General features: G+C 39.7%; 1 protein-coding gene and 1 non-coding gene across 12 annotated transcripts in view; both read left to right on the top strand.

The window, feature by feature from the left end:
* Rabgap1l (RAB GTPase activating protein 1-like) overlaps positions 1–24647 on the top strand; it is a 574303-nt gene that overhangs the window by 493881 nt on the left and 55775 nt on the right. The gene's annotated exons all lie outside the window — the stretch shown is intronic.
* Positions 3624–3732, top strand: Mir1927 (microRNA 1927). Its single transcript, NR_035448.1, has one exon. It is a non-coding gene; the product is annotated as a microRNA 1927 (primary transcript).

Genomic DNA, 24647 nt, shown 5'->3' with positions numbered 1-24647 from the left:
GTACTATAAAATACACAAGCATTTAGTTCACTGTACATACACAAACAAACCCCATAGTTTCTGTTACTGTATCTGTGATTCCTTAGCTCCCTGTATTCAGTACCTCTAACAATAATTGGTGGGTGTGTTGGGGATTAGTCTGGTGTTGCTGTGTATTCAAATGTTAAATACTGGTGCCAAGATCTGATTGCTCCCATGAGCAGATCCTCATGTACATCAAGTGATGCTATGCAAACCTTATTCTCCAATTTAAAACTATTGGTTAAATAAAAGTGGTTACAGCCAGTTACTAGGGAGAATAGAAGTAAACACAGTTTCAATTCCTGGTTTGGGAGGTCACAGGTAGAGACCACAAGGAAGAAGGAGAAAGGAGAACAGGACCTCCATTAGACGTGATGGACCAAGAGCACATGTCAGAGTGAAATGCCCCTGAAGATAGATGATGGAGCAGAAATAACTGAGACAGTAAGTACTTGGGTGGTACAGCTAGGAAGTAGACAGTCTAATGTGCAGAAAAATAGATTAGGGATAATCCCCAGTAACTGTGCTAAACTGATTAAATAAAGGACTCTGCCTTGATTATTGAGGGGCAGGAGGCTAGCTGGGTCATATTGATAACTAATAAGAGTTTATTAAAACCCACTTGCATAGGTTCTTTAGATGAAAATTCTTATTTATGATTGATACCTACCATAGGGACAGAGTTGTCATCTCTGTCTAATGGATAATAAGATGGAGACTTTGGGAAGTTAAGTGTCTTTCCCCCAAGATTACACAGGGGAAAGGAGGGACCTGGGGCTGGAGGGAAGCCTGGTTTGTAACACACATGAGCCTCTGTAGACAGCCCTAAACTATTTTGTTTTCCTCTTAATCCTGAGTAAGAACTTGCTCTTGACAGTAGGGACAGTGCTGACAGTTTCACGAGGGAGAAAGCAGAAACACTAGACGTGTCATCTTCGCTTTTTTTCTTGACTAGCTATGACTGAAGTAAGTGGGGAAGGTTTCTAGGGAGTGAACTGCCAACAACACTGAGATTGGTGGTGGAAGGAAGATTCCATAATCCTAGAACTAGCTGGGTTTTTTTTTTTTTTTATACACAGAGTAACTTAAAGTAGGAATGACAGGCTCTAAACATGGAGTCAGAGGTAGTGTTGGCAGTTACTTTGTAAAGACTGCTTGCCTGCCTGCAGGGCAAGATGATTTCCTTAGGGAGATTTTCTTGGAAATATCTTAGTCGGTTCAATGTGCAGCCATAGTACCAGAGACTGGGTGAGGGTAACTTTCTCAGCTCTAAAGACTGAAACCTGAGAGGCTGCCAGCATTGTGGGACTCTCAATGCAGGCCCTCCTCTTGTTCCCAGATGATTATCTTCTTGTAGCTTAGCATGGCGGAGGGCAAAGAAAGAGCAAACCTTCTTACCTTTGTTTTGTCCTGTGAGAGAATAACCATCCTTTCAGGAACAGCTTGGCTCCCAAAGATCCCTTGACCAAATCCTGCTAAGAATAGAGCATCAGCGTAAGAACTGGTGGGGCCATATTTGGTCCATAGTGCACATCCTTATGAAATTCCAGAGGAGTGAGGAATAGACAGTCCTGAAAAGTTAGGAACATGAATAAAGGGCTGCTTGCAGGGGCATGAATGATCTCAAAACAATTATTACCACAAAGTCTCACCCCATTGAGGATGATGACCTCATGGAAATTACGTCATAGAAGCCCTAGACTATCTCCTATTACAATGAACCAATTCTAAATATCCTTTTATAGAAGCGTTTGTTACAGGAATAGTTGACACAATGCACTAATTTTTATTAATCTGTTTCATGTGTTTATACTCCTACTAGGTGAAAACACTCTAAGATTTTTATTGTTCTGCATTGGCCATTGACATTTTTATTTAGTTTGATCATCAACCAAATATTCATTGATCTGTTACAGTGTGCTAACTGCATTATGTTCTTGGCACAGAAGATCTACCTGTGCAAAGCAATTTGTGGTACCTATTGTGAGTCTTACAGTGAGAAACACAAAACAGAAACATGAGCTAGTGATGCTATTTACCAGGCTTCACATGGAGTAGTGTACCAGTAAGGGTCCTGCTCCTGCCATCTGAGATGTGAACAGCTATGGGAAAACTGGGAAAATGTACCTCAAGTGGGGGGAGGGGACCTGGAGAGAGCCCTCTAAATGGTAGGATCAGAGTCAGTGTGGTAAGAAATGAAACTGGGGAGGAAGTTAGAGGTCAGGCTGTGCAGCAGAGCTACATAAACTAGATGAAGTAGTAAGGGTTTATTTCTTGTATGACACATTATGTTTCAAAATCAAATGACTCAGATTTTAGGTGTGGGTAACAGGAATTTAAAATTATGGTTATATTATTAGAGAAGCCAGTATTATGTCAAAAACTCACTGCAAAGCTCAAGCTCAGTATCAAACTGTAGTATTAAAAGTCATTGTGAGGACTGTACACTGCCTTAGAAATGGGCTTCTAAATGAGCAACAGAAATAACACTGTAGCCCTGATGATTGTAAGGTTTACATACTGATTTCTAGCAGGATGAAAATAATATAGAAGCCCTCTTTTAGTTTTTAATTCCTCAATTATTTATTTATTTACTTATTTGGAAAAAGTAAACTATTTGGGCGTGGGAGAGATGGCTCAGTAGCTTAAGAGCACTTCCTATTTTTCCAGAGACCCTGAGTTCAGTTCCTAGCAGCCAGTCCTATAGGGAGGTCCCAACTACTTGAAATTGTAGCTCCAGGGCATCTAACCTTTTCTGGCCTCTGAGGATACCTGCTAACTCAACATACACTCTCACAAACACACTGTAGTAGTTTGAATGAGAATAGCCTCCATAGGCTCAGATAGTTGAATACATAGCCCAGGTTGGTAGACCAGTTTAGGAAGGATTAGGAGATATGGTCTTGTTAGAGGAGGTGTGTGATTGGTATGGGTTTTGAGATTTCAAAAGCCCAAGCCAGTTCCCAGTTAGCTCTCTGCCTCTTGCTTGCTAATAAGGATGAAGCTCTCTCTCGCCTACTGTTCTAGCACCATGCCTATCTGCCTGATAGTCATGGGTTCTAAATCTCTGAAACTACAGGCAAGCCCCTAAAAACTCTTCTACAAGTTGCTTTAGTTATGGTGTCTCTTTATAGCAGTAGAAAAGTAACCAAGACACACATTTACATATATATAAAATATAAGTAAATATTTAAAATAAATTATTTTAAATGATTTTAACTGACAATAAAAATTGCACATATTTGTTGGGTATCATGTAATATTTTGATACATTTAAATGTTGTGGAATGCCTAGATTGATTAATCATATCTATTTCCTTAATAATTTAAGTAGTTTAGTTAATCCTGAACTCTATACAGCAGAATAAAAACTTGAGCTACACATACACACATACACACACACACACACACTGAAAATGTAATAAATTCTAATGGTAATTCAGATTTACCAACATATTACTTTGGGGTTGGGGGTTATAATTACTATCATGACTAAACCTAATTATGGATTCTTCCGTACTATTTCACACTAATCACCATCATTTCAACTATATATTTTGAAAAGATATATTTTGTGTATGTGTATGTGTCCTTGACCGTATGTATGTTTACCATGTGCATGTAGGTTCAGATCCCTAGAAACCAGAGTTGCAAGTGGCTGTGAACTGACCTCTGGATGTTAGGGACTGAACATGCATCCTCTCTCTACAAGAACAGCCAGTGTGCCTAATTGCTGAACCATCTCTCCAGTCTTTAGCTAGATTTGTATTATATCACCTGTTTGAATCCATGTGAAAAGTTAGTAGAGAATTTGTTCTAAATCATGTGTGCTATTTACATAACAGTAGGAAAGTCCTTTTGGTTTGTGCTGTTAGTGTGTACTAGGGATTTTTTTTTTCTAATTGGAGATAGGGTTTTATGTAGTTCTGGATGGCCTTGAATTCATTGTGTGAATTGTGTAGCAGAGGAAGACCTTGAACCCTGATCCTCCTGCCTTTACTTACAGCCAATACTTAGGTTATCTATGTGAAGCACTATGCCAGTTTATAAGGAGCTAGGAAAGAAACCTAGAGCTTTGTGCGTTTTAGATAAGTATCCAACTGCACTGTGGCCCCAGTCCTTGCAATGGAAATCTTGTTAGTGCAATTAGGTTCTAAATTGCTTTTAGAATCATTTTTAAAAGCTTTTTACAATGAGATTATGTGTTTATGATAATTTATCCCTAATAATATTACTGATATTTGTACTAAATGTTTTTGCTACCTATTATATTTATGTTTATAAATATATAAACATTTCACGCCCATTCCTTCTGGAATGTGGATCTTTTTTTGAGATTTTTGTGCACCTATGTCATCGTACTTTGCTCAGACTCCCTCACCCCATTCATTCCCTTTGCTTTTGCATCCTCCTGCGTATCCCCATTTTTGCTCTATTTTTTAAAAATAAATCTAGATTCTGCATAGGGAGGAAAAATATGTCTGTTTTATTACATTTAGCATGATCATATCCAGTTCCATCAGTTTTCCTGTCATTTTTCCTGAAACTTTTCAGTGAATTGGCACCTTTCTTTCTTATCTCTTCCAAAAGTAATTATGAACAGCAGCCTTGCCAATGAAGCTCTAGGAACCAATGCTGTTTTTTCAACAAGGCCCAGTTCTGTAGTCCAGGGATTCTCAGTAGCTGTGGAGTCACAGAGTTCTTTGGCAGTCTGGTTAGGCCTGTGGACCTTGAGCAAGAAAATATTTTTAAATATAGGATGTACATAAGGCTACGTAGTAAACTAATGATATTGGAATACATTGATCAAAGCAAATAGCCAAATTTATGACATTATGACATATGATTCTTTATTAATATATTAATATAGTAGATAGCAAAATGTGTTAGTAAGTCTGATGACTACCTCAATGCCAAAAGTAAAAAATATAAATAGTATTTTGAGATACAAGCACTGCTTCCAGAGTGACTTAAAATATTTGTAGTACTTATTAGTGACCACTTAGAAATAATATAGTATATTCTTACCAATATTTATAACTGAAAGCTGATAAATTCCATTAGAGTTTCAGAGGAATAGATTATTTTTCTATCTTAGCTCACAGATAGTGAATTCTCTCATTTCTATCATCCGAAACAACAGTTTTAGATACCTTTCTTTTCCTGTAACGTTATAACTGGCTAGGAGAAATCTTAATCAAACCTTTTTCGTGTGGTTTCTGTGTGTTTCTTTGGCAGATAACATTTGTGTGTGTGTTTGTGTGTGTTTCATTGTTAATCTCTGTACGAGAGCAAGAGTTGTGTTTAGTTTTATTTCCCATTTTTCTCCATCCCAGCATGGTATGCACTGTACATACCATATATACTCCAGTGAACAATATAGGATACTGGAAACCAATAAAGAATCGTGTAAGAATAGTAATTATTGGTCTACTGTGTATTCATGACAAACATCTGTCAGCATTTATGCACATAAGAAGTAAAGGTTAATTAATTCATTTAGTCGTGCTGAGGATTGAACCCCAGGTGTTGTACTTTCTGGGCAAGCACTATACTCTTTGTACCTGTAAAGTTATTCTTAAATAACTTTTTCTATTTTTCTAGTCTTAGATCTGTGTATCAAATTCATATAAAACCAGTGATGGAGTCATGTAGCTGTGTTCTTACCTGTTAGCTTAGCTTAATTAAAAGATGAGATAGTGGTTATTTGTATTACACACTTATTTGTTGGTGGTTCATTTACCCTCCTCCTGTGTAGCACATAGCATTGTTTTGAGGGTTCAGAGACCTTCAAGCAGATGACAATCAGTAGGAGAGACAACAGTGCAAGCAACTGAGCTGATGATGGAACAGCGTTGGAGATGTGAGTGAGTCACTTTGCCTGGTTGTTCCTGTCACGTGCTGTCCCTTCAGGCCTCCCTGAAATGGTATCTCCTGCTTCCCTTTCTAAGTTATGTGCTGAAATTCATTTTCCATGTGGGTTGTTTATTTCCCCACTCTGCCTACAGTAGTTCCCGGCACTGTCAGCAGGCAGTGTTTCTAGGGAATGAATAAAGAGATGATGGGCTGCATAGTGAGACCCTGTGCCAATAAACAGCATTTAACAAAACCCATTAGGCTACATTGTTCTCTGTCAAAGTTGCATTGGTGAATATATCTACCAGTAATGGTTTCTCATGCCTATTTCAGTTTTCAGTTCTGAGCTTTCTTTCTTTTTTTTTTTTTTTTTCCGTGTTTTTCGAGTCAGGGTTTCTCTGTGTAGCCCTGGCTGTCCTGGAACTCACTCTATAGACCAGGCTGGCCTCGAACTCAGAAATCCGCCTGCCTCTGCCTCCTGAGTGCTGGGATTAAAGGCATGCGCTACTACGCCTGGCTCTTTTTTACTGATTTTTTTTTTCTAGTTCTGAGCTTTTTAAATTTTTTTATTTTTTGGTTTTTCAAGACAAGGCTTCTTTATGTAGCCCTGGCTGTCCTGGAACTTGCTCTGTAGACCAGGCTGGCCTCAAACTCAGAGATCTGCCTGCTTTTGTCTCCTAGGTGCTGGGATTAAAGGTGTTTCACCACCACTGGCTAGCAGTTCTGAGCATTATTTTAAAGGAAAAACAAACAAAACAAATGAATTTGTTAGGATGTTGGAAAGAAAAGCATTCTAGACAGAATCATAGCACTTCCAGGAGCATGCATGGGAAATTTAACTTCTAACTGCAGCTGAGGAAGGCTAAAAAGAAATGAGAAAGTGGGTAGTAGTCATGAGAATTTTTAGTCTAACATTGAGTTAAGCTCATTTGAGACTGGCTTCAAAATCATGGTGGGCCTCTTACTTCAGCCCCGTGACTGCTGGGATTATAGGTGTGATTCACAGTTTAAAGATACTTATTTGTAAAGAGATTGTTATGATTCTTTCTAAAAAGAAATTTAAGAACTCCATCCATATGACTCTATAAACCGAGGTGTAACTGTTCATCGAGATCTATACAGTGAGGGACTTCTTAAATGTGCAGGTGCCTTTCAGAGGCAGAAAGGACGGCTCCATGTTAATTGTCTTTAAGAACCTACTGCAAACCCTTGGTAGGTTTCATTTGTGTGTGTGTTTGTGTTTTATGTGAGGTAGGTTTCAATGTATGTGCATTTTGTTTGGGAAACACTTCGCTAGCAAACACTTCCTAACCTGGGCAATATCACAGAATGCAGAGAAGAATGTGAAGGTTTGTGGAGTTAGACTTTGTTGTTCAGACTCAAAAGTCCTTTTCTGGAATAATCCTAATGTTGTTAACAGCCAAGTGCTGCACTTGCAGTCTGTTGGAACAGTTGGTGGCACATCCTTCATAAGGCTGTTCTTAGAGTGTAGGAGTTAAAAATATGTCCACAGCAGTAATGTCCTGACTGAACATATGCATCCTACTGTTAGAGAAGGGCACTGAGGCACCTGCCAGTCACTCCTTCCATTTTTATTCTAGGAACTACAATGAGGGGAGGATTGTGGGAGAGCAGAGGTCTTCGGTGAACATTCTCAGTTATCTGTTACTGTAGTTCTTCAGTCTAATAGATGGTGGCAATTTAATGATCTGAAATTCCATATATCCAAGGCAGTGTGAGAACTATATAATATGTAATAAATCTGAAGACTCAGTGTAGCTCTTCCAAATAATCAAAGTGTGACCTCAGACTCTCTGTAGAGTACTCTAGCCCAGTAATCACAATTACATTAATTCAGTCCCTTCATGTGAAAGGATCATTTTTATTGCTACTACCTGAAAAGTGCAAATTGCCTTCGCTCTTGAATGTGAGCTGCTTAGCTTCCTTCTTTTAAATACATCTCCCACTTAAAGTATTAATGTCACCTATAAATGTGTAATTCAAATTGTCATTGACTTGAACTCTTCAAAGATTTGAGCAATATCGTATTACCTTGAGAAACAAGGTATAACCTGTCATTGAAGAACGACACACGAGTACTAGGTGTTTTAGTGAACAGCTTTCACAGTGATGAGAACGTACAGAGACGAGAATATGATCACAGGCTAGAAAAGAGCTCTATATAGTTTACTGAGTTGACTAAGCTCTCTGAAGTTCCTTTTTCTCCTGAGATTCGCCTTATAGTGAATTCACCTTCTTCCTGATTATTGTTAGGCCTGAAGCTTGGGGAATGGAGAGATGAGTCAGTGGGTAAAGGTGCTTGTCACCAAGTCTGATGGTCTGAATTCAGGTCCTACCTCTGTGCAGAGAGTAATACTCACACATGTGTGCATGTGTGTGGGCACGTACATACAATAAATTAAAATGTAATAAGATATTTTGTTCAAGAAAACGATGAAACTTAGAGGACTACATTTGGTACAAATGAGGGCTGTTGCTGTGGACATTAGACACAGGTTGTTGAACACATTTCTGCCAAAAGACAAGGAATTTTGCTCCATCCGTATAAGGCTAAAACATGACAGACATTCTACTAAAATTGAGTAAATAAGTAACTGAGAGAAAATAATTTACTTTGTTAAGTTTTTAATAAACTGTCTGTCAACTCTCAGTGGGACTTAACAAAATATTGAAAATATTTGGATTTCATTATTTCTTGGCCAAGTAGCATTATATTATGTAAATATACATATATATGTATGTATATGTGTGTGTATATATATATATATATATATATATATATATATATATATATGTAACTTATTCATTCATCCCTTGAAAAACATCTAGATTAATTTCATATTTGGACTATTTTGACTAGTGCTATGATAAATATGGGGGTATTTGTTTTATTACTATAAATATTTCATCCCTTTTGGGTGTATGCTCAGTAGTAGAATTGCTGGATCGTATGGTAGCTCTGTCTAAGTTTTTGGGAAACCTCAGTACTGTTTTCCATAATGGCTGCATGGATTCTCGCGCCTAGCAGCAGTGTGTAAGGTTCTCTTTCTCTAGGCCCTTGCCTGTGTTTGCTCTTTCCTACCCTTTTGATAACAGCGTTCTCACTGGGGTGAGGTGATGTTTTGGTGTGGTTCTCATCTGCATTTCTCTGACAGTTGGTGAGAGCGAGCGTCTTGACAGCGGTGCATGTTCAGAATGAAAAGAAGAGCACGTTCTGCGAATTCATCTGCACAGTAACTTCATGAGGGAGGTCCTTTGTAAAGGAAGTTTATTAAGTAACTTCAAGGTCACAGTGCTGAGAAGTGGAAGCAGCATTTAGGCACAGGCTGCCAAGCTGCGAGTCTGTGCTATTCATTCTTATTCCAGGTGCATAGCAATTGTGCTTTGCACGCACGCATTGGATACTATATTCAATATTCTTCTGATTATATATCACTTTGATATTCAGAATCTGGACATTTTTACTCTTGAGCAGTTTCTGAAAAGGTGATAAGTTAGATGTCAAACCTATAATTATAATTTCCTGGGTTATTGAAGCATGGCTGTTGAAGGTAACTTTTGTTTTAACGATGATTGCCATTGTTATTAAACTTTTATTCACTTTCTCTAGGGTATTTGAATAACAAAATAGCTGTACTTGTCCAAACTCCAAAATGTCTGTGTGACTGTGTAAGAGAAAGAAGCTTTGTTCCAGAGCAAGCATGTTTATTTATAGCGTCTATAATGTGGCCTGTTTCTTTTTCAGTCTTATAAGCTTAATAAAACTGAAACTTAAGCTTTTTTCTTCCTTTTTTGCTTCTTTTTTTCTTTCTTTTTTTCCCCTCCCCCCTCCTTCCTTCCCTCCCTCCCTCCCTCTTTTTTTTTCTGTTATTGTTTTTCTTTTTTCTGTTTTTTTTTCTAGATATTTTATTTACATTTCAAATGTTATCCCGTTTCCTGGTTTCTCCCCCCCCCCCTCCCCCTGCTCACCAACCCACCCACTCCCACTTCCTGGCCCTGGCATTCCCCTATACTGGGGCATAGAGCCTTCACAGGACTAAGGGCCTCTCCTCCCATTGATGAACAACTAGGCCAACCTCTGCTACAAATATAGCTAGAGCCACAAGTTCCACCATGTGTTTTCTTTGGTTGGTGGTTTATTCCTTGGGAGCTCTGGGGGTAGTGGATAGGTCATATTGTTGTTTCTCCTATGGAACTGTAAACCCCTTCAGCTCCTTGGGTCCTTTCTCTAGCTCCTCCATTGAGGACCCTGTGATCTGTCCAATGGTAGGCTTCGAGCATCCACCTCTGTATTTGTCAGGTACTGGTGGAGCCTCTCAGGAGACAGCTATAGCAGGCTTCTGTCAGCAAGCACGTGTTGGCATCCACAAAAGTGTCTGGGTTTGGTGATTGTATATGGGATGGATTCCCCAGGTTGGGCATTCTCTGGATTGTCATTTCTTCAGTTTTTCCAGACAGGGTTTCTCTGTGTGTGTATCCTTGGCTGCTCTGTAGGTCAGGCTGGCCTCAAACTCATAGAGATCTGCCTGCCTCTGCCTCCCAAGTGCTAGGATTAAAGGTGTGCGCCACCACTGCCAGGTGAAACTTAAGCTTTTTAATAATAAAATACTTATTTACTTTGCTCAGTGATGCATTAATACTAAGAGTAAAGACAATAGTGAGATCCACTTGGCTCCTGTCTTCATGAGGTTTATGGTTTGATCAGTGCTGATGTTGAGAGCGGCCTTCCACAGCTGTACTGTGAATCTGAGTAGTCACTGATGGATGTTAGATGTATAGCAGGGTCACCGGGGGAGGAAATATTCATGTAGGAGGTAGAGGACAACTGATTGACATAGAATCGCCATCTCTAAACTGAAAACCTGAAGTCCAAAATGCTACAAAATCTAACCTTTTCCAAATACTGACATGTCGTTAACAGCGGAAGATTCTATTCCTGACCTTCTGTGATGAGTGACAGTCAAACAGCTATATCTTTAAGTATATTATAAATTTAATTTCAGTTTATGTGTAAACTATTTGTGAAATACAAGTGAATATTACATTTAGGCTAAGGCCCTATCCTCAAGATATTTTATGCACTCAAATATTCCAAAAGAAAAAGAAAAATCCAAAATATTAAATATTTGTGGCCTCAAGCATTTTTTTGATAAAGGATATTCAGTTACTATGTATTACTATGTAAATCCATATAGTGTTGGGTATAGGCCGATTTAAAAAGGACAAACAGTTCCTACAACTAAGGCTGTGGGCTGATGTCATATTGATAGAAGAGTCTGCTCTCATAGGAATGGTTATCTGTCTATCGACTATCATTTCAGAGAAAGTGGTATTGCAGTTTGTTTGGGAGGAAACTTTAAAATGCTTTGTTTAATGGGGACAGTTTAATGATGAACATTATAGGAGATTTGAGATGTTAAAAACCAAAGCAATTTTGATTAGGTGTATACAATACAGTTTTAGAAAGCTTTAAAATAGGATGTAGCTATATATAAAGTATTTGATATTTCCACAATCACAGTTTGGATGGATAAGGGTAAAGCTATAATATTGACTAAAGATTCACTTGCATTGGAGAAAAATCTGGGTATAAAATTCTATGTCAAGTTAAGAAACATTAATAAATCACTTAGCATATTGCCAAATAATACTGCTATGATGGCTTATGTCAGAGATTATGGATCTTAATTTTACAAGAGTGTCTTGTAGTAGAGAACCAAAACTTTGTTCGTGAGCTATCCTTTCAGCTTTTTGTTTTAAATTTCCATTCTGGTGGGTGTGGAGAAACTTCCTTGTGGTTTTCTTTCCTTTTTTTTTTTTTTTAATGGTGATAAAATATGTATAACAAACTTTGCCTTATAACTGTCTTAATTTTTACACCTCAGTGGTATTAATTATTTTCATGTTAGGTGCCTTATCAGTGTAGTAGGTATCATGTTAGTTTCACGTATTCACAATGTTATACGCGTATCATTAAACATTTTTCAAAACTCCCAAAACAGTCTCTGTGCTTGTTAAACATCCCCTTAGTACTCCCCAAGACCGAGAACCTCTAATTTATTGTTTGTTCCTTTAAATTTTTCTTTTCTAAGTATTCCACATAAAGGAATTTTATACAAAGATTTGTCTTCCTTCAGTAACTAAGAATATTGAGATCTTTTTCTGAACCATATGAGACCTGAGCGCATGCTCGCAGCAGCAGCCTGGGCTTTATGTGTGTATTACCCACTCAGCAGCATAGGGATTGAAAACAATAATCATATGAGGGGATTGAGTCATCATTTATTGCTATTAAAACCAAAGCCTCCTCCCTTTCTCTGATTCTGCTAAGCTGCTGCACATAGAGACACACCACTGAGCTCTGTGAAATGCTTTATGCTCCCAGGTATGCGCTGTGCTTATCTTGATAATGTAGAATGGAGATAAAGATGACTGAAGACCGTGGTTCTTCAACTCTTCCCAGACCAAGACTGATTTCATTCCAGATACTCGTTTCCCCCCAGGAGCTTCTGTGATGTGCTGACAAGGCTCAAGTGAGCTCATTGGTCTGTTTAGGGTACTGCTATTCACAGTAGCCCCTATTCTCTGCAGCCTGTTTTAAGCAATAATAAGATTTGGGTTTTTTTTTTTCACCCCTGAAATGTGCAAAGCATAAACTAAGTTAGGGGAGCATTTCTGCTTTTGTGAACTCGTTGTTTAGATAAAATCAAAGCCACGAAAGATTGGTCAGACACATTTTGTGTGGCAGGCAGGCAGGCAGGCGTTAATGAGATACACCATATGCTCTGTATCCAAATGAGACAGCTGATTGTGTTCTGTTCTGTGGATTTTACTATTTTCCATGCCAACTGGCTCTCTAATTTCTCACAAAAGGTACCAGGCAATATATACAGACAGATCACCTTACATCCACAGCCCTGGAAAAAGTCATTCAAAGATGTATCCAAGACACTTGTGTCATCCTATATAAGCTGAACTCCCACTTAGAATTCTGGTGGCCAAACATGTATCTTATTAAAAGAAATAGCAGCAAAAGTCACGTTCTTGCTCTGTGATCTCAAGAAACATTCGTGTTCTTGGAAGAGAGCCCTCAAATCTAGAAATATCTGTGACTTCAAAGCAGGTTATGAGCAAGAACAGATTGTAGGGCGCAGACTGAAGCTGTCTGGGGTGCTGCCAGCTGTATCTAATTAGTTACGTTTAGTTAATATGGAAAGTGTGTATCATCTAAGAAAGAAGGTGTGCCAGTTAGTTGAAAGTAGTTGAATTCTTATTCCTCTAGATTATCTGAAAAGGAACCATAATAAAATTTATTTTGGTTATATATTATAGTCTATATGTCTTAGAGGTTTTGCTAGTGACAATAATTGGAATATGTACTATTTTTAGAAGATTTAAATTTTTATTTTATGTATACAAGTGCTTTGCCTGAATGTATACATGTATTCATATCATGTGTGTGTGTCTGGTACCTATGGAGGTCAGAAGAAAGCATTGGACCCCCTGGAACTGATGTTAAGGATGGTTGTGAGCTATCATGTGAGTGCCTGGAATTGAACACAGGTCCTATACAAGAGCAACAAGTTCTTTTAACTGCTGAGTCATCTCTCCAGCCCCCAAACTTTTTGTTTATGTGTTTCCTTTTTTGAGCCAGGACTTCACTATAGCCCTAGCTAGCCTGGAACTCTCTATGTAGATCAGGCTGGCTTTGAACTCAAAGACATACACCTGTAATATATGCCATTTTAGCAGTTTCCGGTGCTAGTTGTTTTCATTTCTGTTCCCATTAAATATCATTGATGTTCAGATTTTAATTATTGCCTGGCACTGTGGGAAAATGTGCCTTTTTATATGACACAAACCGTCTCCTTGGGTCTCAGTGGACATATCCAACATAGGCTGCTCTCTACAGATTTCTTTAGAAGAGCTATATAATAAAATAATCCAGCTCAAAGGATTTTGCTGTTTTCCCTGAAGGTTTGGCTTGCACACAGCTGCTGTATGATCAAGGTAACAGCTGTAAAGTCCGTGCTTTCAGAGACTTGTACCTGTGGGCTATCAGGCAGGCGTGCTGTTTGTCTTGTTTTTCCTGAAGAACAGCATGCCTTCCCCCCTCTCCTTTTGATTGACTCCTCGTGATAAGGCAAATATGTTTAGCAAAACCTTCCATTCTGCAGACTTTCTGAAACCTAACCCTGTATCACCCGAGATGAAGAAGGGGGCACTCTAACTCCTAACTTAGGTTTCTCCTGGCACTGCCTGTCCATTCTATTATAGCTTTTACATTTTATTTTTTAAGTTTTAAAAGGTTTTAACTTTTTATTTTATTTGGTGTGCATGGTGGTGAGCACATGTGAAGATTGGAGAACAGCTTGAAAGGTGTGCCCTCTCCTCTATCATGTGGGTCCCAGAGATTGGCAGCAGAAGGTACTGAAACCCGCTGAGTTACTGCACAGCCAGTTCTGGTTCTGTTTTAAATGGTGTGGCCAGTAGTAATACTAGCTCTCTACTGTAAGTGGATTGTCTGAAATAAAGGTTTTAAATACAACGTAGCTATCTTAAAAGTGTATTGGAGTAACCACAGCAGAATGGGGCAAATTTTCACTTACTGCTGTGTTAAAGTCAGTGTGTATATGACACCAAAATGGCTGGCAATCCTTTGCTTCAGTAAAGTCTCAGCACCCAAGATGGAAGCAAATTAAAAAGCTTCAGTAACTTTCTAAAGCTCTCTAAATATATACACTTTAGAACATTCTAGCGTCCAGGATAGAGTCCCCAGCATATTTATCTACAACAGATCTTAAATATTGAAAACCAACAGAAGTTGATGCATACATTTTTTTCTGTAATTATATGAGGACATACTTATTGCTGGTCTGCAAATGGTTCATAAAGACTGCCTAAAACACTGCAGATAACAAATGCTGAGGGATGAGCTACATTTTTTCATGTTTTAAAATATAATTATATTATTCTAAACTCTAGTGGCTTTTCTCACTCCACAGTTGGAAGGGCCAAGGACAGTTGGTGCCTTTGCAGTTTGGATAACTGCTTCTGTCTAAGCAGTGGGTCCTGGGTGGGATGTAGCTCTTGTCCTTGTCTTGCCTAAGTGGACGGAAACAAGGATACAGCCTTTCCTTTGGGAGCACAAATATAAAACTACACACATAAGACCTTCTGTTCAACAACCACACCAGGTCAGAGAGAAGGCTCACCCAGAGTGCGCTGAGACTGCTGATGAGCAAGGGTGCTGACCAATGCTGAGTGATGACTGACTGACCTGCTGTCATCCTCCCCGCCTCCTCTCCCTCCTCCTCCACCTCTTCCTCCTCGCCTCCTGCCAGTGCACACAGGAGACTCTGGGCCTGGGAAGGACTGGGAAAGCTTTGTGCTAGTCACCCTTTTCTGACTTCTGCAGAAAGGGCTTTTCACTTTTTAGAGCATCTTTATAAAGACATACAATTCTTATATCTTATATTCACCTGCCTGCACCATGCAGTGCCATAGAGATCTGTGTATTCATTGTCTTACCCCAAAATGCTCCCTCATGCTCCTCTGCAGGCACTACCTTCCCATCACTCCAACCTACTTCCTGTCTATACATTTGCTACTCTGAAAATATTATACAGATACAGTGGTATCATGTGTAGTATTTTTGTACCTGTCTTCTCTTATTTAGTCTACTGATTTTTGAGATTCCTCTGCTATGCTATATATGTGCAGTTTCTTCCTTATTATTACATAATAGTATTTCAAAATATAAGTGCCTGAGTTTGATTTATCTGTTTCCTAACTTTTGAACTTCTTTTTGTTACTTGAAAAAAAAAATTGAGATCATAATATAATTATATTTTTTCCTTCCTTTTTCTCCCTACAAAATCTCCCATGAGAAAACTCCTTGTTTTCTTTCAAATCGTGTCCCTTTTTTTCATTAATTGTTATTGTATGCATATATATTTAATATAATGATATATAATATATATAATATTTTCAGAGGAGGAATGTGTGTGTGTGTTTGTGTGTGCTCACCCTAAAACATTCCCTCATGCCTTTCCTTTTGGGAGCACAAATATATGTGTGTGTGTGTGTGTGTGTGTGTGTACACATATTTGTATAAAGGTACATGTAAGTATATTTTCAGGGCTAACCATTTGGTATGGATAACCAATTGGTGTGTTCTTCTCTGGGGAAAACTATTTCTTCAACTCTCAGCATTGCTTAGTTGCTTGTATGAACTTTTTGTTTCTAGTTTTTGACTACCAATAATGGCATTGTACTGGCTAGTTTTGTGTCAACTTGACACAAGCTGGAGTTATCACAGAGAAAGGAGCTTCAGTTGAGGAAATGCCTCCATGAGATCCAGCTGTAAGGTATTTTCTCAATTAGTGATCAAGGTGGGAGGGCCCCTTGTGGGTGGTGCCATCTCTGGGCTGGTGGTCTTGGGTTCTATAAGAAAGCAAGCTGAGCAAGCCAGGGGAAGCAAGCCAGTAAGTAACATACTTCCATGGCCTCTGCATCTGCTCCTGCTTCCTGACCTGCTTGAGTTCCAGTCCTGACTTCCTTTATTGATGAACAGCAATGTGGAAATGTAAAGCTGAATAAACCCTTTCCTCCCCAACTGCTTCTTGGTCATGATGTTTGTGCAGGAATAGAAGCCCTGACTAAGACAGGCATAAATATTCCCACCCAGATTTTCAGGTCTCTTGAGAAATGCCTACAAGTAATTGCTGAGTCATATATAAATTTAGCTTCTAAGAAATTATATGTTATCATGATTTTTCTTTGTTTTTTTTTTTTAATTTATTTATGCACTTTACATCCCACTCACTGCCTGCTCCTGGTCACCCCTTCCCACAATCATTTCCTCCATCCCCCATCTCCCATCTCCTCTCCCTTTCTCCTCTGAGTGGGTGGGGGAGAGTATCCCCTTGGTATACCTCTACTCTGGCTCATCAAGTCTCTGCAGGGCTAGGCACATCCTCTGTCACTGAAGCCAGACAAGGCAGCCCAGCTAGAAGAACATATCTCACAGATAGGCAACAGTGTTTAGGACAGCCCCTGATCCAGTTGCTCAGGACCCACATGAAGACCAAGCTGTACATCTGCTACATATGTTCAGGGAGGCCTAGGTCCAGCCTGTATATGCTCCACAGTTGGTGGTTCAGTCTCTGAGAGTCCAGGTTGGTTGACTCTATTGGTCTTCCTGTGGAGTTCCTATCCTCTTTGGGGCCCGAAATCCTTCCTCCTATTCTTCCATTAGAGTCCCCAAGCTCCATCCACTGTTTGGCTGTGGGTATCTATATCTGTCTGAGTCAGCTGCTGGGTGGAGACTCTCAGAGGACAACATGCTTCTGTCTGCAAGCATAACAGAGTATCATTAATAGTGTCAGGAATTGGTGCTTGCCCATGGGATGGGTCTCAAGTTGGACTGGTTATTGGGTGGCTGTTCCCTCACTCTCTGCTCCATCCCCTGTGCCTGCATTTCCGTAGACAGGACAACTTTTGGGTAGAAAGTTTTGTGGGTGGGATAGTGTCTCTATTGCTCTCTGGGGTTCCTGTCTGGCTACAGGAGGTGGCCTCTGCAGGCTCCGTGTCCCTGATGCTGTGAGTCACAGCTAAGGTCACCCCCATTGATTTTTGGGAGCCTCCTTTATCTCATGTCTTAGTCTCATCCTGGAGATGCACCCCCCCCCACACACACACCCCTTCCCATTCCTGTCACTTGCAGATTTGCATTCATTCTCATGGCCATGTGGCCATCCCTCTTGTCCCTCCCTACACTTTTTTTTTTTTCATGTATAGAACACAAAACACGAGCTCTGCATCTGCTTACTCTCAGTCAAGGGTTCAAGGGTACAGATGAGCTTCCTTTTTTTTTTTTTTTTAGATATTGTCTTTATTTACATTTCAAATGTTATCCCCTTTCCTGGTTTCCCATGTGCCAGGGTTACTCAAGTACTTTGTTTATATCCAGAATTGGAATGATTTGGCTTTAAATACAAAGCAGTCCTGTCATCCCGAAATACTGCAGTTTGAATAATGCTGAATCCTCTGCAATTTAGCATTATCTTTTGGAACGATCACAGAACTGGGAGTGACAGAAATTTACTGACATATCCCAGCTCTGTTGGGGGTTAGGCTGACCTTTACTTTTAAGTGAGGGATTGAGGGCTGGGGAAACTTTTTTGTTTTCCTGTGTTGTTCTTCCCAGATCACCAGATGGGAGATGGTGCTGTCCACAGTGCAGCAGGCCTTCACCCCTAGTTCATCTTTCTGAAAGGGAAGTAGGCTAAGCTCCCAGATTCTTTCTAGTACAATCAAGTTGACAAACAAGATTGTCACAGAGACATAGCATTTAAAAGTCATTCCATCATTGTCCTCCTTTAAGGCAGATTGAAATAGTAAGTGACATGGATGCTTACTGCATACGTTTTTATTGATCCTTAGCAGACTCTCAGCATTCTTGTACCTTCTTTAGGTGGGCACTGGGTGGTGGTGGTAGTGAATATATGTATGTGTCTAGTAAACTTTAGGGTTTTTTTTTATTATGATGACTATTTCCTATTTCTTTTATAAGGAGACACAAAAGGATGTCTCTCATTTTATATTGTGAGATAAAATTTACTATCCCAACTGCTAATGGTGAGATTGATATTCTAGTGCTCCATTTTTAACCTAAGCTTGAGGATGTGAATAAGGGAAGTCATTCCTTACACTGGCCAAAGGATAGTCCTCTTCACTGATCTTTCAGGGCTCTCTTTGTGAGACTTTTGAAGCATAGCCAAATCAAAGCAGGCTCTGGCTAAGTCTTGTGAGACTCAGATGCTTTTTCAAAAAGAGAATAAAGACACAGCAGATATTGCCACATGTTTTACGAGGCCACACCCGGTCGAGTCACCAATGGGAGTGAGCACTGGAGAGGAAAGAGGAAGCAGGGAGCGTTTGTTTCTGATGACATAGAAGACTGGGCAGAACTTAGGAACCTGAACAAGGACCAACTTACAAGGAGCATCTAGTTCTTTTTCTTCTTCCAATAGGATTATGTTTCATTTGTAATCTGTGTAGATTCCTGCTTGCCTTTTTTTAATCAATATTAAATTGATCCTGTTATTGATCCCAGTGCTAGAATGGTCACTCATTTACTTTCATTATTGGAAGATAATTTAGTTTTAAACTAATAAGGTATTGTAGCTCTGCTTTGGTTTAGAGATTTTCAAGCATTCTAAACTAATTGATAAGCTATAGGTCTCTAAAGTTAAAATAAACTGATCATCCTTTACTTTAGAGTAAATAATGAAGTACTATCTAGTCAGCCAATTTCCATTTATGACCAAAACTATGAAAACAGTGCAGGGTGCCTAGACAGTGAGCACTGTGTCTGCAGGGTGGTCTAGACATAGGGCACTGTGTCTGCAGGGTGGTCTGGACATAGGGCACTGTGTCTGCAGGGTGGTCTGGACATAGGGCACTGTGTCTGCAGGGTGGTCTGGACATAGGGCACTGTGTCTGCAGGGTGGTCTAGACATAGGGCACTGTGTCTGCAGGGTGGTCTGGACAGAGGGCACTCTGTCTGCAGGGTGAACTAGACAGTGGGCACTGTGTCTGTGGGTTGTCTAGACGGAGGGCACTGGGTCTGCATAGTCAGCAGACATGGAGTGCCCTGGGTCTTGGGTGTGTGGAGGGTCACCATGCAGATGGATGACCCTGTGTGTCATATCTTTTCCCATCAGTCTGTTAGTAACTACAGAGAATAAAAAAGAAGGCTCCATTAATATTTAACTTTTTCTCACTTCCTGCAGTCATGTGGCAGGAATACTGTGAGAAAGAGTATATAAGCTGGCCTTTTGCTGGATGTTACCTGCCTCCTGCTTTAGATCGAGGTGTGAATTTTGTGACTAGCTTTCTTACCATTCAAATAAGGCTTTAGAAATAAAACAGCTTTTCTTAGATTGATAAGCAGTTTTTGTTTTGTTCTGTGTTTTGTTTTTTGTTTTTTGTTTGTTTTGTTTTGTGACCAGTAACAATTTGAAGTACACTTGCTCAGACCCTCCAGTGCAGTGAGCTCTGGTTTGTATGGACTCTGGCAGCAAGCATGGTAGAGTGAGTGAAGTGGGGAGGCCTTAAGGTAACATGAAAATTCCTTCTCTTGTAGGATTATATCAAAACCACTCTAGAAAACTGGTCCTTTCTAAGTTTTCAAAGGGAGAAACTTATTAAGTAATTTACTAAAGAGCTGTGTGGCAGCACCCATGTTCAACTCTCTTTAGACATCAGCATTCTGCAACAGTTTCTTGATCTTTGACATTTTTAGGTGTGTGCATATCTGTGGTATCTGCACACATGCGGAGGCCAGAGGGAGACACCGAGTACTCTCTCACTGAACCTTGAGTTAGGAGTCTCCCAGTCTGCCATCCACAGCACCGGAGTCCATGGCTGCAGCGACTCATCTGCTGGCTTTTTATATAGGTGCCAGGGATCTAAACCCAGATGCTCGTGCTCATGTGGGTAGTGCTCTTATCCACGGGGCCATCCTCCAGCCTCGCTGGTAGTGTTTGAGTGTAACTTGGTTTTAGAACCACAGAGAATTCAAGGCCTGTTTGTATTTTCTAAGTTGCCCTGCCTCTTTGTAATGAGACAGCAGTAGTTAGAAAGGAAGATATATGCAATTAGATTTATTTATTGCTTCTGGGTCAAGTTAGCAGATGGCTAAATGTCAGACACACATATACTCTCCCTCTCTCTTCTCTCTTTCTTTCTCCCTTCCCTCTTTTTTTCATTCTTTCTCGCACACTCTCATACTTACACAAACTATCTCTCACACACATACTTACACTCTCACACAGACTCACACTCTCTCATACTCACACAGACTCACACACTCAGATACATACACACTCTATCTTACACACGCTCACACTCTTACACTTACTCTTTTTCCCCTTTACACACACACATATACACACTGTGCACCTGTATTTTTCTAATCTCATGCCTGAAAACTGACTTTGCACCATCAGTCCTTACAACTCAGTACCAATGAGCTCATCCCAGTGTTCTCTCTGTTATAATCCCCTGATGGTGCTAAGTCTGGATCTATAACTTACTTGGTAAGTCTCCCTTGTTGTACCAAATTGCCATTCCTGCTGTCACCCTGAATTGTTTGGCTGTCTTCCCCACCCTGCTGTAAGTCCTCATGCCAGATTGTGCACTCCCATGCATACTTGCTGCATTCTGCCTGGGCTCCTACACACCCCTGCCAGACTGCCATTCTGTGCAAACGCTCTTGTCCCGCTTGCTGTGCTCAAGCCCAGCACACTGGACCATCTGTCTGCATGTTTCCCTTTCACATCATGGACCCAGCTCCCTTCATCTAGGTAATTCCAGACTAAGTATGTTGTTCTGTAACCTAAGTATTTTAGCCAAACCCATGAAAACAGAGTTTATTTAACTAATTTAGGTATTTTATACTTTTTTTTAAAAACACACCCATGAAAGCAGAGCTTACTATATTCAGGCATTATAAGAGAGGGTGTCTGTCACTCTGTAGCATCAGCTGCCCTCAAAGTTACTGTGTAGCTCAGTCTAGCCTCTAGCTCTCTTGCTTCCTACCTCAGTCTCACAGGTACTAGGATTGCAGCTAGAGTCCAGAGCTCCGGGGTACTGGTTAGTTCATAATGTTGTTCCACCTATAGGGTTGCAGATCCCTTTAGCTCCTTGGGTACTTTCTCTAGCTCCTCCATTGGGAGCCCTGTGATCCATCCAATAGCTGACTGTGAGCATCCACTTCTGTGTTTGCTAGGCCCCGGCATAGTCGCACAAGAGACAGCTACATCTGGGTCCTTTCGATAAAATCTTGCTAGTGTATGCAATGGTGTCAGCGTTTGGATGCTGATTATGGGGTGGATCCCTGGATATGGCAGTCTCTACATGGTCCATCCTTTCGTCTCAGCTCCAAACTTTGTCTCTGTAACTCCTTCCATGGGTGTTTTGTTCCCAATTCTAAGGAGGGGCATAGTGTCCACACTTCAGTCTTCATTCTTCTTGAGTTTCATGTGTTTAGCAAATTGTATCTTATATCTTGGGTATCCTAGGTTTTGGGCTAATATCCACTTATCAGTGAGTACATATTGGGAAAGGTTCTTTACCTATCCTAAATCAGATAGGGGACTAATATCCAACATATATAAAGAACTCAAGAAGGTGGGCTTCAGAAAATCAAATACCCCATTAAAAAATGGGGCTCAGAGCTGAACAAAGAATTCTCACCTGAGGAATACCGAATAGCAGAGAAGCACCTGAAAAAGTGTTCAACATCCTTAATCATCAGGGAAATGCAAATCAAAACAACCCTGAGATTCCACCTCACACCAGTCAGAATAGAATACATTTTTAATGAGTTTATTGTGTGAGATTTCATTGTTTTGTTAAGTTCCCATAACGGTCATGGCACTAGCATTTCTAATGTACAAAATCTTGAGTCTGGGTAAGAAACAAGTCTAGATGAGCCCAGTTAACTGCCTTTTCAGTCTTTAGATTTAAATTTAACTTTGTTTCTTAGTGGGAAATATCTTTAAAAATTAAAGCCAACCAATAGCTCTGCAAGGAGACTTGATGGGAGTCCAAGAAAATGTGGCTTTGAATGGGGAAGAGTAAATTTAAGCATTCTTTAACTTGGCACATTTTGAAGTAGTTTCCACTTATGTTAATGAAACTAAATTACCATATACTTTATAGAGACAACAAACTGCTTCTAAAAGCTAACTTGATATTATGTTAGCCAGTAACAATTTGCTCTTGGAAAGAGAAATAAAATTTTTACTGAGAGTTAGGAAGTACGAGAATTTATCAGGTATTTATATCCTGTGTTTATAGACTCACCCTTAGACCCAAGAAGTTACTTGTACTTTTTTTTTTTTGAGAATGAACTTGCATTTTATAGATTAAATTGTATATTATACTATAAGTGATACTTCTCCAAATCCTCTAAGGACAGTTTTCATATAGGTGGAGTTCTATGGTAATGAGGTCTAGAGAAGGAGAGATGCCATATTTTTTATATAAGATTAATTTGAAACAGCAACACTATATTTAAATATATATATGTATATGTGTATATTTCTATGTAATTTACACACACATACACACAGTGAGTTGTAAACTCAGTCTTAATCATAAATGTTGGTATTACCCATACCTAATTCTAAGTGTTGGTCTAAAATATATGCTCCTTGAAATAAACGTAGTCATACTTCACTGACAGCAACAGTGAAAGTCAGACTTTTGAGGGCTCCTGTTTTCTGTTTTTATCTTGGAAACATCACCGTAGAGATTGTGGGTAAATGTAAGAGGCCCATTTAGATCCCGACTGTATGTTGAACACTTCCTTCTTCAGTTAGTGTTGCTTGATGTCATTCTGTTGATTTGTGTTAGAAAGTCAAAAGGCTTCTTATGTAGCAGAGCTCCAGTGAGGAGAAGCGGTTACAGGGATCAGTTCTGACTGAAGCCTTTAAAGAGAAAACTGAACTGTGGAAATATAAAACAAAAATAATTTTTTCATCTTTTCCACATATTTCAAATGATGGCATTTACTTCAGGTTATCACCAAGATATTTAACCTTGAGCTAAAGGTTTGTCATACAAACTTCCATCAGAAATAATTTTATGTATATCCTGAAGCCTTTGGGCATAGAGAAGAAAATGGATAATTATTAATGATGTCTGTCTTCTACTTTTCAATGACAGTAGCTAAGGAAATACAGGTATACCTCACTGTCCAAGGAGTTTGGGTAGCAATTCCATATGTTTAAAGGCTTACGAAAGCTCAAGGATAGATCTTCTGCCAAATTCAGTGGGCTTAGTGTAACTAACTCTAGTTGTAGCTGACAATCTCCACATAGTTTCTGGTAATAAAATATAATGAAGTAACATTTAAATGTTAAATCAGGGCTCTCTCCACTCTTCTTCATCCACACTCATTTTAATGAGTTCTGTACTTTGCACAAATCCTTTGCTTGGAGGAAGCCTGTGACATCACAGAGACTTGAGGAGTGTCTTGTCATTTCACTGTTTCTTATTGCAGGCATGCCCTTGAAAATGGCATGTGATAGGTGAACTGTGAAAGGAAAGACGTCAGCAAACTTGGCCCCTCTATCTTAATCTTGGCTCTATCTCTGAGGACATTCCATTTCCCTGGCGGGCATGGGGGCTGGTTGGAAAATGCTGCTGACCTATTGTCCTTACCTCAGGCCAGGTGGTGGGGCAGCTTCTGAGGCCTGGACTTGCCTGGACTTGCCCAGTTCTTGGAAACAGAGAAATATTCAAAGTCTGTCATGGAGTTAGTCAGCCTAGCCTTCTGACAACTTTGTATTATCTTATTTTTTACCAGTTCTAGGGATCAAAAGACTCTAAGGTCTCTTGCATGTAGTCCTTCTATAGAACTACATCCTCAGGCCTGCTATTCCATTTTAAAACCTTAGTGGCTTCCTAACAATAATGTATTCATTTCTTCTTGGTTACTCTTCTTACTGTTGTGACCAAGTACTTAACAAGAAGCAATGCAAGGCTGGACGGTTTGTTTAGGCTCAGTTAGAAGAACACAGCCTATCAAGGCAGGGGAGGCCTGACAGCAGGACTGTGAGGTTCCTGCTCACATGACATCTACAGTGTGGAAACAGAAAAAAAGATGAAGAGTGACATTCCACTGCCTTTCCCATTTCCTTCCTGTGTAGTCAGATCTCAGTCTAGTTAAT

The sequence above is a fragment of the Mus musculus genome, chromosome 1 (assembly GCF_000001635.26).
Source record: "Mus musculus strain C57BL/6J chromosome 1, GRCm38.p6 C57BL/6J".
NCBI classification, from domain to species: Eukaryota; Metazoa; Chordata; class Mammalia; order Rodentia; family Muridae; genus Mus; species Mus musculus.
This window is presented reverse-complemented; position numbering and strand designations above follow the sequence as displayed.